At 43.3% G+C, this 10,173-nt stretch overlaps 1 non-coding gene across 1 annotated transcript; it reads right to left on the bottom strand.

Moving 5' to 3' along the window:
- Positions 1-1,661: 1,661 nt before the first annotated feature.
- trnav-aac (transfer RNA valine (anticodon AAC)) lies at positions 1,662-1,734 on the bottom strand. Its single transcript has one exon. It is a non-coding gene; the product is annotated as a tRNA-Val (tRNA).
- Positions 1,735-10,173: the final 8,439 nt, after the last annotated feature.

A 10,173-nucleotide genomic window follows, 5' to 3' on the forward strand; every position in this document is an offset into this window, starting at 1 on the left:
ATCCAGCTCCATGAATCTTTCAATATTTTTGTGATCCAAGTGGAAGAAAACAATTCACTCCACCATCTGAGAGACCCAGTTCCGTTCAACGGACAAAAATCACAGGGCTGGGAGCAGGGAGACAGAATGAGAGGAACATGCTCTACACAGAGATAATAGGAACTGCAGATGCTAGATAATCCAAGATAACAAAGTGTGGAGCTGAATGAACACAATAGGCCAAGCAGCATCTAAGGAGCAGGATGCTGCTTGGCCTGCTGTGATCATCCAGCTCTACACCTTGTTATCTATGTTCTTGAAACTGTTTGCAGCTTCGAATTCGTAGAACATGGGGGTATTTTGCTTTGAGCAAGTCTCAGCTGGTTTTTCGCTGAGTAAGCAAGCGTGTAGCTGGCTTGCTGGCCTTGGGGTATGATCCTCACTGAGGTTACAATTACGGCATTGACGTGCGAGAGGTCCCTAGTTCAACTTCCCATCAAGACCGGATTTCTCCTTTCCCTTTTGCCACATTGCCGGAGGAGCTTTTCTTCAAAGCAGCTTCGTTGAAAGAGGTCGGATTGCCTGCAGTGTGGATGGGGCAGAAGTACCATTGTAGTGAACACGGCAAAAGGAGTCACCTGTTCAAAGCGAGAAAAAGTGTTTCAGGTTGTTCGCCCACGCAATCCGCCTCTCAATGAATCCTTCAGCTGCATTATCGTTCCGTCCTGGGCATGAAACTTCGGGAAGCCGGGATTTGAAGTGATGAGACACAGCACTGAACAGATTCATGTGAATGGTGCCGTGTATGTGGAATGTCAGCAATAACGTTAAGTTGGAAAGTTGGGAAAGCTCACCTTATAGAGTAGAAAACTGAAAGTTGGTCTGTTTGAAGCTTTGAACAGAGAAGTTTCGGGTCTGTTAATCATTGTCTGACAGAACCCCTTGTGCAGATTCTGTTGATATGAAGGGGAATTCGATGCCTGTTAAAATTGATAATGTGCACAGTTACAAGGAGAGGCTAAAAGAGAACATTAAAAGAGACAATAAAATGTGAGAGATAATGGGAACTGCAGATGCTGGAGATTCCAAGATAATAAAATGTGAGGCTGGATGAACACAGCAGGCCAAGCAGCATCTCAGGAGCACAAAAGCTGACGTTTCGGGCCTAGACCCTTCATCAGAGAGGGGGATGGGGTGAGGGTTCTGGAATAAATAGGGAGAGAGGGGGAGGCGGACCGAAGATGGAGAAAAAAAGATAGGTGGAGAGGAGAGTATAGGTGCGGAGGTAGGGAGGGGATAGGTCAGTCCAGGGAGGACGGACAGGTCAAGGAGGTGGAATGAGGTTATTAGGTAGGAGATGGAGGTGCGGCTTGGGGTGGGAGGGAGGCAACATGACTGCATGACAGGAAAAATGTACGGGCACGCCAAATGCACGCATAAAAAGGTTGAGCACCTGTGCTCTCAAAATCGGCCCATATTCAGGAGCAGGAAGGCGAGAAATTTAACAAAGCTTTCCACAGCAATGCATTGGCATTACCCTCCTGTCCACAGCAGTAGTGTTATGACAGCTGCAATTTTGGGTGGCTGACCAGAATGAAAGGCTCACTGACGACAAGGGCAAGGCAAGGAAACTCTGTCCACAGAAATGAAGAAACCTGTGGCAGTGATAAAAGGTGTGCCAGTGTTTTTGCCCGGTTTCGAACCAGGGACCTTTCGAGTGTTAGGCGAATGTGATAACCACTACACTACAGAAACACAGTGCCCCACTGCTCTACCCACTGTCCTTCGAACACCATTGAAATTTGCAGCCATTCAACATTTGATTTCTCTGTTTTAAATCGATTGATGCTGTCCAACGTTATTGACATTGTAAAAAGTAAAAGATACAACATAAAATTGCCCAGAAAATGTTCATGACGATGTTGCCAGGGTTGCAGGGTTTGGACTGTTGGCCTCGGCCGAATCGACTAGAGCATTTTTTTTTTCCTGGAGCATCAGAAGTTGTGGAATGACCTGATAGAAGTCTGTAAAATCACGAGAGATATGGATAGAGGGAATAGTCAATGTCAATTTCCAAGAGTCGGCCCGAGTGCAAAATAGGAGGGCACATATTTAAGGTGATAGGAGAATAAGTTAAAAGAATTCTTAGGGTCATTTTTTCACGCCAAACGTGGTGTGTGTATGGTGTGAACTGCCGGAGGAAGTGGTGGGCGCTTGTAAAAATGACAACATTTCAAAGGCACCTGAGTGTGTGTATGAATCGGTTGGGCTACGAGGAATGAGACCGTCCCACAGCAAAGTGTTCGGTCACTTTTACCAAAGATTGATTGAGACGAAACAAAGTGGAACATAGTTCATCCCTGTTCTCTACCTGATTGACGAGTCTTTCTAAATACCACTTAAAAACTTCGCTCACATTTCTGCTTCTGCCGCCTACCCAGACACTTCCAAAACTTAGTGGAAGAAAAGTTTCCTTGTACGTTTCATTTGAACTTTTCTCCTCTCACCTCAATCTTATTCCTGCTAATATTTAATATTTCCCCTGGCAAAGAAATTCCTATTTTCCACACTACCCATCCCTCTCTTCATTTTATGTACCTCTATCAGGTCACCCCTCAGCTTCTGTGCTGTTGCAAAATTTTGTCTAGCTTACTAGAATGAAAGGCTCGCTGACGACAAGGGCAAGGCAAGGGAGCCACTCCAATACAGACAACATGCTGGTAAATGTCCTTTGCACACTCTGCAATGGTTCCACATTTATCCGACAGTGTGGCGATGAGAAGTGCACATAGTACTCCAAATGTGGTCAAAACAACGTCTTGAAGTCATTGCAATAAGATTGGTAAACTTTATAGTCACTGCTTGGACAAATGAAGGCAAGCATGCTGTAGGCTTTGTTTCCCACCTGAGCCAGTTGTGTTGTCACTTTCAGGAAGCAATGGATTTGCACCCAGATCCCTCTGTATATCAATGCTCCTCAGCCTCCTGACATTTACTACAAACTTTCTTCCTACATTTGATCTCCAAAAATGCATCATACGTGTCCTGCCAACTTTCCACTTGGTCTATATCCTGCTTTATCCTTTGTATCCTTCCTGCCAATCTACATGTCTACCAATTTTCATTTCATCAGCAAACTTAATCAGATGACTGACGTTATCATCTAAATTACTTACAAAAACTACAAACAGAGGTCCAGGTATTATCCTAATGGAACCCAACTGGTCACAGACCTCCAGTCAGAAATCCACCCCTCCACCACTACCCATTTCTAACTTCAGACTCACTGTTCTTGCAATAGACCCACATGACATATATTTCCTGGAGAGTTGCCTCTAAATCAGACACCAGTCAGGAAGTGGACAACATCAACCAATCTGATCTCTTTATTTGCCATTGGATTTTACCGAAACAGTTTATAAATTTCAGCCTCACTGTGCAATGTGAAGAGGGGTCATGGGACTGCAGTTTCCTCTCCTGCTGTCGAATAAAGATCATTCTAACTGTAAAAGGAATTATTGTAGTTTGAAAATTTACCTTCCTGAACTCATTGCCGTCTGCTTTAATAGGAGGAGCTGGAATATCCTGATAGTTGCAACGAGAAGCTGCATGTTTACAAATTCAGTGTGAAAATATCAGTATAGTTTAACAATATGACGCTGTCACTGATTGAATGAAACAACTGCCCAGAAAGAGGCGGTTGTGTGTTTAAACCTCATGATGAACAGTTTGTGTTGGGCACACCACATCCCTGCAGCAATGTTCCCATTTAAACATTGATAGGAGAACATCCCCCATGCTTAAAAAGCTGCTGAATAAGCAAAGCACAAAGAAGCAGCATCCCCAATATCGGTGGCTCATGTTGCCACCAAACACCACAAGCCTGCTGTGGCGAGAGCACACAACCTTATGAACTGCCGGCAGACATGCTACTGTTGCACCTCCAGCTGTCAATGAGCGAGCTTTTGCTGCGCAGGATTAAGAGAGGTGATTGTATCCCAACAAGACGTCGTTACCAGCAAAGGGAAACAAAAGGTCGTGCACATTCTATCCAACTTCTTCCCATGCTCTCTACCTGTCTCCAATCATCTTCTGTTATTCTCCAATTTGTTTGTCTCCCTCATCCTTCCCTTGATTGCTTCAGCCTCTCTCTTGCCCTTGAACATCCTGCTGTGGGCTGGAGAGATTGATTCCAGTTTGTATGTCACAGGGCAGATCCAGGAATAATTCTCGATCCTACATCAGAAACGGCCAGAAAGAAAAGATTTGTTTGTTGGATGGGGGTGGGGGCAGATTCCACAACAGATACCCTCAGGCATCTTACACCAATATCCTTTCAAGTAAAACGACAAAACAGTTAACTCATTGTATTCCTGCACTCGGATCATTAGAAACCTAATGCTCTTGGTTTCGAACGAACCCAATGCGCTTTCCTCAGCTCCCTACTGGGTAGGGGAATGGTAACGCATCTGTTTCAGGATCAGGAGATTGCAATTTTCTCTCTGGCTCGAATGCAGCTCATAGCATCTTTATACTTCCATTTCAATGTTTCTCATCCGACTGAAGCCGTGATGAGGTTTGACTTTCTGTTGCACATGAACGAGAATCCTTTCACTGTCTCACATTTGTAAACGTCACCAAGAACATCCGAGTTAATGTCCCAGTGGCATCAAAGGAAGGGAAGCTGAAATAGTCCCGCAAGCTGCGAGTAGGCACTTTTCCATTTCCTAAACCCACCGACCCAATCATGCGGCTTTTAGGAATGGCAAAGAGACAAACTAGAAGACCAAGTCTCAGCTTTATGAATCTTTAGAAATTCTTTGGGAAGTGGAATCAGAGGGGAGTAAAGGGTGAACTGTCCGTTGAACAGAGACAGTCATGGCACCTTCCCCATCTTTAAGACTCTCTGGCATTGACTCATTTTCTGGGGATCATTCGTTGATCAGGGGCATTAAAAGGATTCCTGCCAGAGGTGCTCTGCTTCTCTATGGTCACTATTTTGAACCAGGAATGGAAGCCAACTCGTAGTCGTCGGCATTTCAGCCAAAAGCAAGAAGGAGTCAATTTCATGAATACTTCTATTGATTTAATTTCATCAAACATCCCCTTTTCACGTCTGCATTTGATGTTAGAATAATAAAGGCATTCATCCATCCGCTTGGAAACGAAATGAAAACACACCTCTGGCAGAATTTGAACCCAGTCAATAAAAGACGCCAGATAAAAGCAGGAATTGCATCTCCGAGAGACAGTTCACTTCCTAATTGTCAGGGCATAACTTTTGTTTCCAATAACAAAATAACCTCAGTTCTATTGTTAATGCTTCGCGGGGAAACATATGCCACGCATTTCAAATCCATGAATTGTTTTTATTGTCAATGCTATTCAGCTGCACGCGTTCACGAAATGTATTTACTTCTAAATTTCCTGTGTCTGCTTTTAAAAATCCTGATCGGCTCTGTCGCAATATATAATGGGTTTCACTGTGAAGAATATGTCGCACTTTTCAAAACCACAAGCGTTTTCGTGTTGTCTTAATCATCTGTTCACAAAATTTCTTTACACCTATAGTCATTTAAATTTGAATTGATTCTCCTGCCTGGCCCTGCCCCCACCCTTGCCCTCCAACCTACTTTTTGCCCGACACCTCGCCCCACGATCCCCGTAAGATCCAGCCACTGACTCTCTCCCATTGTTAAATCCACTCCTTCTATGTTTTCTTATTGGTTTTTTTAAACCCTCTGGAATCAGCTTCTAACTTTATTTCTGGAAAATCGTTGCCAACTTAACTCTCTGAGAGAAATTAGCTCTGTTCTAATATTTTCTTCATCATTCACTGATAGTTTTGAATCTCTGACCTCTCTGAACTTGATTCTCATGAAAGAGGGAATCATCCTCCTATACAGGCACTCTGAAACTCGCATAGTCAGGAAAATTACGTTTGTTTACTTCCCAATTTTCCCAGGTTCAGATGCAACTTTTCCAAATTTTGCAACATCACGTGAATGTAATCCTGCATCCTGTCCATCATCTCAATATATTCAGCTGTGTATTTTCTAATCTCTGCATTGTTGGTGAAGACCGACGACAAAAATTACATTCGATAATCCAGTTGAGGCTGAACTACAGACATTACAGTTGCACAATGATCTTTTTGCTGACTTAATGTGACTTCTTTTTTCATTTATAAACTCAACTAACCCAAATTATTTTCTAATCACATTATGGACATCGTTTCTCTGTGGATCAAAAGCTATCATCTCCTTTGTTACTTCTTGGAATATGGGAACAGCTTATAATGTCAACATCCCAGTAACCCGACTGGCTCTCGGCCATTTCCAAGGGAAGTGATATTCAACCAACTCTCTGTGGGGCTGTAGTTACTTCCAGTGCAGATTGGGTCAGGGCAGTAAATTCCTTTACCAAATGTTAAACTGAATCTGAAATTTACATTTAAGTAAAAAAAACTCTCCTAATTATGGTGTACTGTCTTTCTGTGTTGATGCCCTATTTGAGCATCGCTTCATGCTTCCCTATATTGAATGAACCAAATGATTACTTTGAGAATGGACGTACTTTCCTCACCTCTTCATATTCTAAACTCTATCGAGCATTGACTGATGTAATTTGTATGCTCCCGGAGGACAGTCCTCACATCCCTAGGATGATTCCAACGAACATTCCTGACGTGACTTTGAAGGCAAGTATTCCCTTCTCCGAGCTAGGAAATCATTATTGCACTGACCCGCATTTGTGCGCTCATTAAAGCCAAGCCAATTGCAGGAAAACTTTACATTCAGCTTTTGCAATCTGATCCCTGTAAAGGTCGACCCAACCCCTCATTATCGTTTGCCTGCCGATGGGAAGCTTTACTGAATTGTGTAGAATGACATCCTATTTTGTCTGAACACAACCATTCGCTGTTCTATCTTCACCGTCCCATTATGTACTTTACCATCACGTAATTTGCCAGTTTGTCTTACTTTTCCAATATTTCCAAAAAATCTCACTCATAGTAATGCAGTGGTTTAGTCATTTCGGAAATACCACAGAAGCAGATGGGAGTGTGTTTGTCTTGTAAATCGAAGGTCATGGGTTGGATCTCTACTCGTGTCTTGTAGCCTGTTGGCTGTTAATTCCAGAGTTAAATGTTTGTCATTCCCTTTTTGGACCCTAGACCTTCCTTCGAGTGAAGGTGCAACTCAGTAGATGTGATCTTAGTGTGACTGAGTTTCCTGTTTACTTTGAAGGAGTAAAGACGATTGTTTCAAACTTTAAGAGGGAAATGACATCAATACGAAGTTAGGGCTGAAGTGAAATGGAAAATTGGGTTAAGAATTGGCCCAGTATAGGACCGATAGCAGAGATTTGCTGAGACAATTCAGAATAGTCAGAATAAACGTTCAGTTGCACTTGCTAGTTTCCCATTGCATTTGAGACGAGCGCATTGTTTTTGCGGCCTCATTCTGGCTTCGCAATTGCATTGCATTACACCACCCAGAAGGTAAGAGTCAGGCAGTTAGAGACGCAGAACAAGCAGAACACCTTCAGTGCACGTACAATGACAGTTAAAGTGCTGAGGAGACACAGAGCATGCTGAGATGGAGTGAGATTATTTATCCGAAAGAGTTCCTTATATGACGTCTGTTACATGAAGACTCCCCTCACTTTGGCAAAAGATGTATTTGCTGCCATGAAACTCTGATAAAAAAATAAATATTTGCCTCGCTACAGCACAACATTTAGAGGCAGTGACATAATGTTTTCTGTAGCAGCGTGGCCTCGTGCAAGGGATGCTAGGACTATCAACCGAATTCAAGGTATCAGGAGATACCTGTGCGCCGTACAATGTGTTTGCTGTTCCTGCAAGCAGATTTCAATTGCTTTATCCTCTATCTGCCTTAGTTTCCTGCTTGCAGTAAGCACTTCAAACCCAAACAAATCTGCCATGTGTTTCCACTTTCACGCTTTATTTGTAACCACCACCCAAGCGAGCAGACACATGTACGATAGAGAGATTGGCCATCTCTGGTTCTCTCACTCTGGGATGACATGAATGACAATGTGCACTTTGTTTGATCCACAAATCAGCTTGCAGTACTATCCCACGCTGATTCAGACAGCACCGCCCTCTCTATCAAATCTGTATGCTGTGCAGATATGCTCCATTTGTGTAAATGTAACATTTGTCTAAATTGCCAAATTCTGCTGGTCTAACTCTGATTTCACACAGAAACATAAACTTGTCCCAGCGCAGACGGAGTCTGTAACCCAGCTTCACTGTGCCCATTCTCCACAATGAGTACATGGGGAGAACTTTTAGTGTCATTCTCTTGACTTCTCCCTGGAACTCAGTGCTACTTTTAACATAATGGTCTAATTCATTTTTCAATAATTTGATTGAACCTGCTTTTTGTTACAATCAGACAGTGATTACAGATCCTAGGCAACCCCTGTGTGAAAAAAAAAAAATTCTCATGTCATTTTTACTTCTTTTCCCAATCACTTTAATTCGCTGCCTAATTGTTCTCGATCCTTTCATGCAAGGGAGCATTTTCTCCTTGCTGACTCTGCATAGATACCTCATGACTTGGAAAGGTTCAAATAAACCCACTTTTACCCTTTGGTTCTCCAAGGAGAACTGCTCCAACTTTCCAAACCATCTTCACTGCTGACATTCCACATATCCGGCACAATTAACGTGATCCTGCTCAGCGCTGTCTCCACTCACCTCGCGTACACATTTACTGATGTTATCTGCCCAAATCTTAGTGATAATCCAAGTGGAGCATAATTCAACGCCAGACTGCATGGATAAATGATCTGAATGACTTGTTTTGACTTTCACTACTTGCGTTGCCGCACCATGCTCACTCCAATGACACCTCTGCTTCAGAAGCTCAATCTTATTTCACGAAGCCCTACCGTGTGGAATGCTACCCAATTCTCAAAAAGCTGATCGGGCGACCTGGCAAAACGAATATCAAACAACCAGAGCTCGTCTGACATTTGAATCTGGAACCTATCACATTCTGGTTGACTACAAATGAGCCAGCAAAACTCTTGCATTTCTACCACAGAATTATGTGTGAAACAGAAGACCATTTGAAGAACATCTTCCCATTCTGTCTCCCTGCTCCCGGGTGGTATTGTTACTCCCTTGCCCTGGGACGGGACACTCTTCAGTTGTGGCTTGAACCATTTTCTTCCTCTTGCAAACAGTCCTTGGAGAGAGAGATAGAGGGGCATATGCGCTCTTTTGATCCCGCGCAATTACTTGAGGGGGGTGGTCAGTGGCACGCATGCGCAGGAAATCAGCAACTTTGGTTGTGAACTTCTGACAAATGTCTGTCATCCGAGACAGAGAAAGATGTTGAGCTGCTGGGAAAGAGAGAAATGGACACCAGAGATTCTTCTCTCAGGTAAATAAGTGTGAATTATTTTGTACAGCCTGATTGTTGTTCAGAATTTGTCTTCACACAGCAAACCTGCATAAAGACTTTTGCAACATGGCCATCGGTTTCTTTGCTGCAACCGAGCAGGAGTTATATCTGTTATAGCTGACGCCAGAAATCCCACATTAAGAGCATCTGCGAAGAACTCTCACTCATGACCTCAATCCCGTGCAAAAAAGAAACTGTTCAGCACATCGAGCCCAAGGAGAGTTTCTTGTCACTTTTATCTCTCTGTGGTTATTTTGGAGCGGGGATTTCTGTCCTAATAATAGTGCCTGTGTTGCTATGCTGTCTCCAATAGGCTGATCCATGACTTGATTTCTTGCGGTCACGATCCTCTTGTTATTCACAACTTTACATTTCATTGGGAGGACCCTGTTGTCTGAAGCAGAGTAGGGAATTACTGGAGGTTTCCAGAGCATTGAGCACACTGCATTTCATGCGTCTCATCTGCATTTGTTTTATATGGAGGTTTCATCCAGTGTCGTATTGCTTGCGCTAACATCCTGATGTATCTGTGTTTGTTATCAACAAGTGTTTCCTTTGCTCTCTCATGACTTCAAGAAGTCCGAACTGATTGAACACAACTTTCTTTTGGCGGGGAGGGGGGGGTGCCAGTTGATTGGGAGATTTGGCACAATGGTTGGAAGCAATAATGGACTGTATGGGATTTGAACTGGGGGTTTCTCGTGTAGCCATAATACACAATCTTCAAAGCAAGAATCATACCCCTGAACCA

This window comes from Stegostoma tigrinum, chromosome 8, assembly GCF_030684315.1.
Source record: "Stegostoma tigrinum isolate sSteTig4 chromosome 8, sSteTig4.hap1, whole genome shotgun sequence".
NCBI classification, from domain to species: domain Eukaryota; kingdom Metazoa; phylum Chordata; class Chondrichthyes; order Orectolobiformes; family Stegostomatidae; genus Stegostoma; species Stegostoma tigrinum.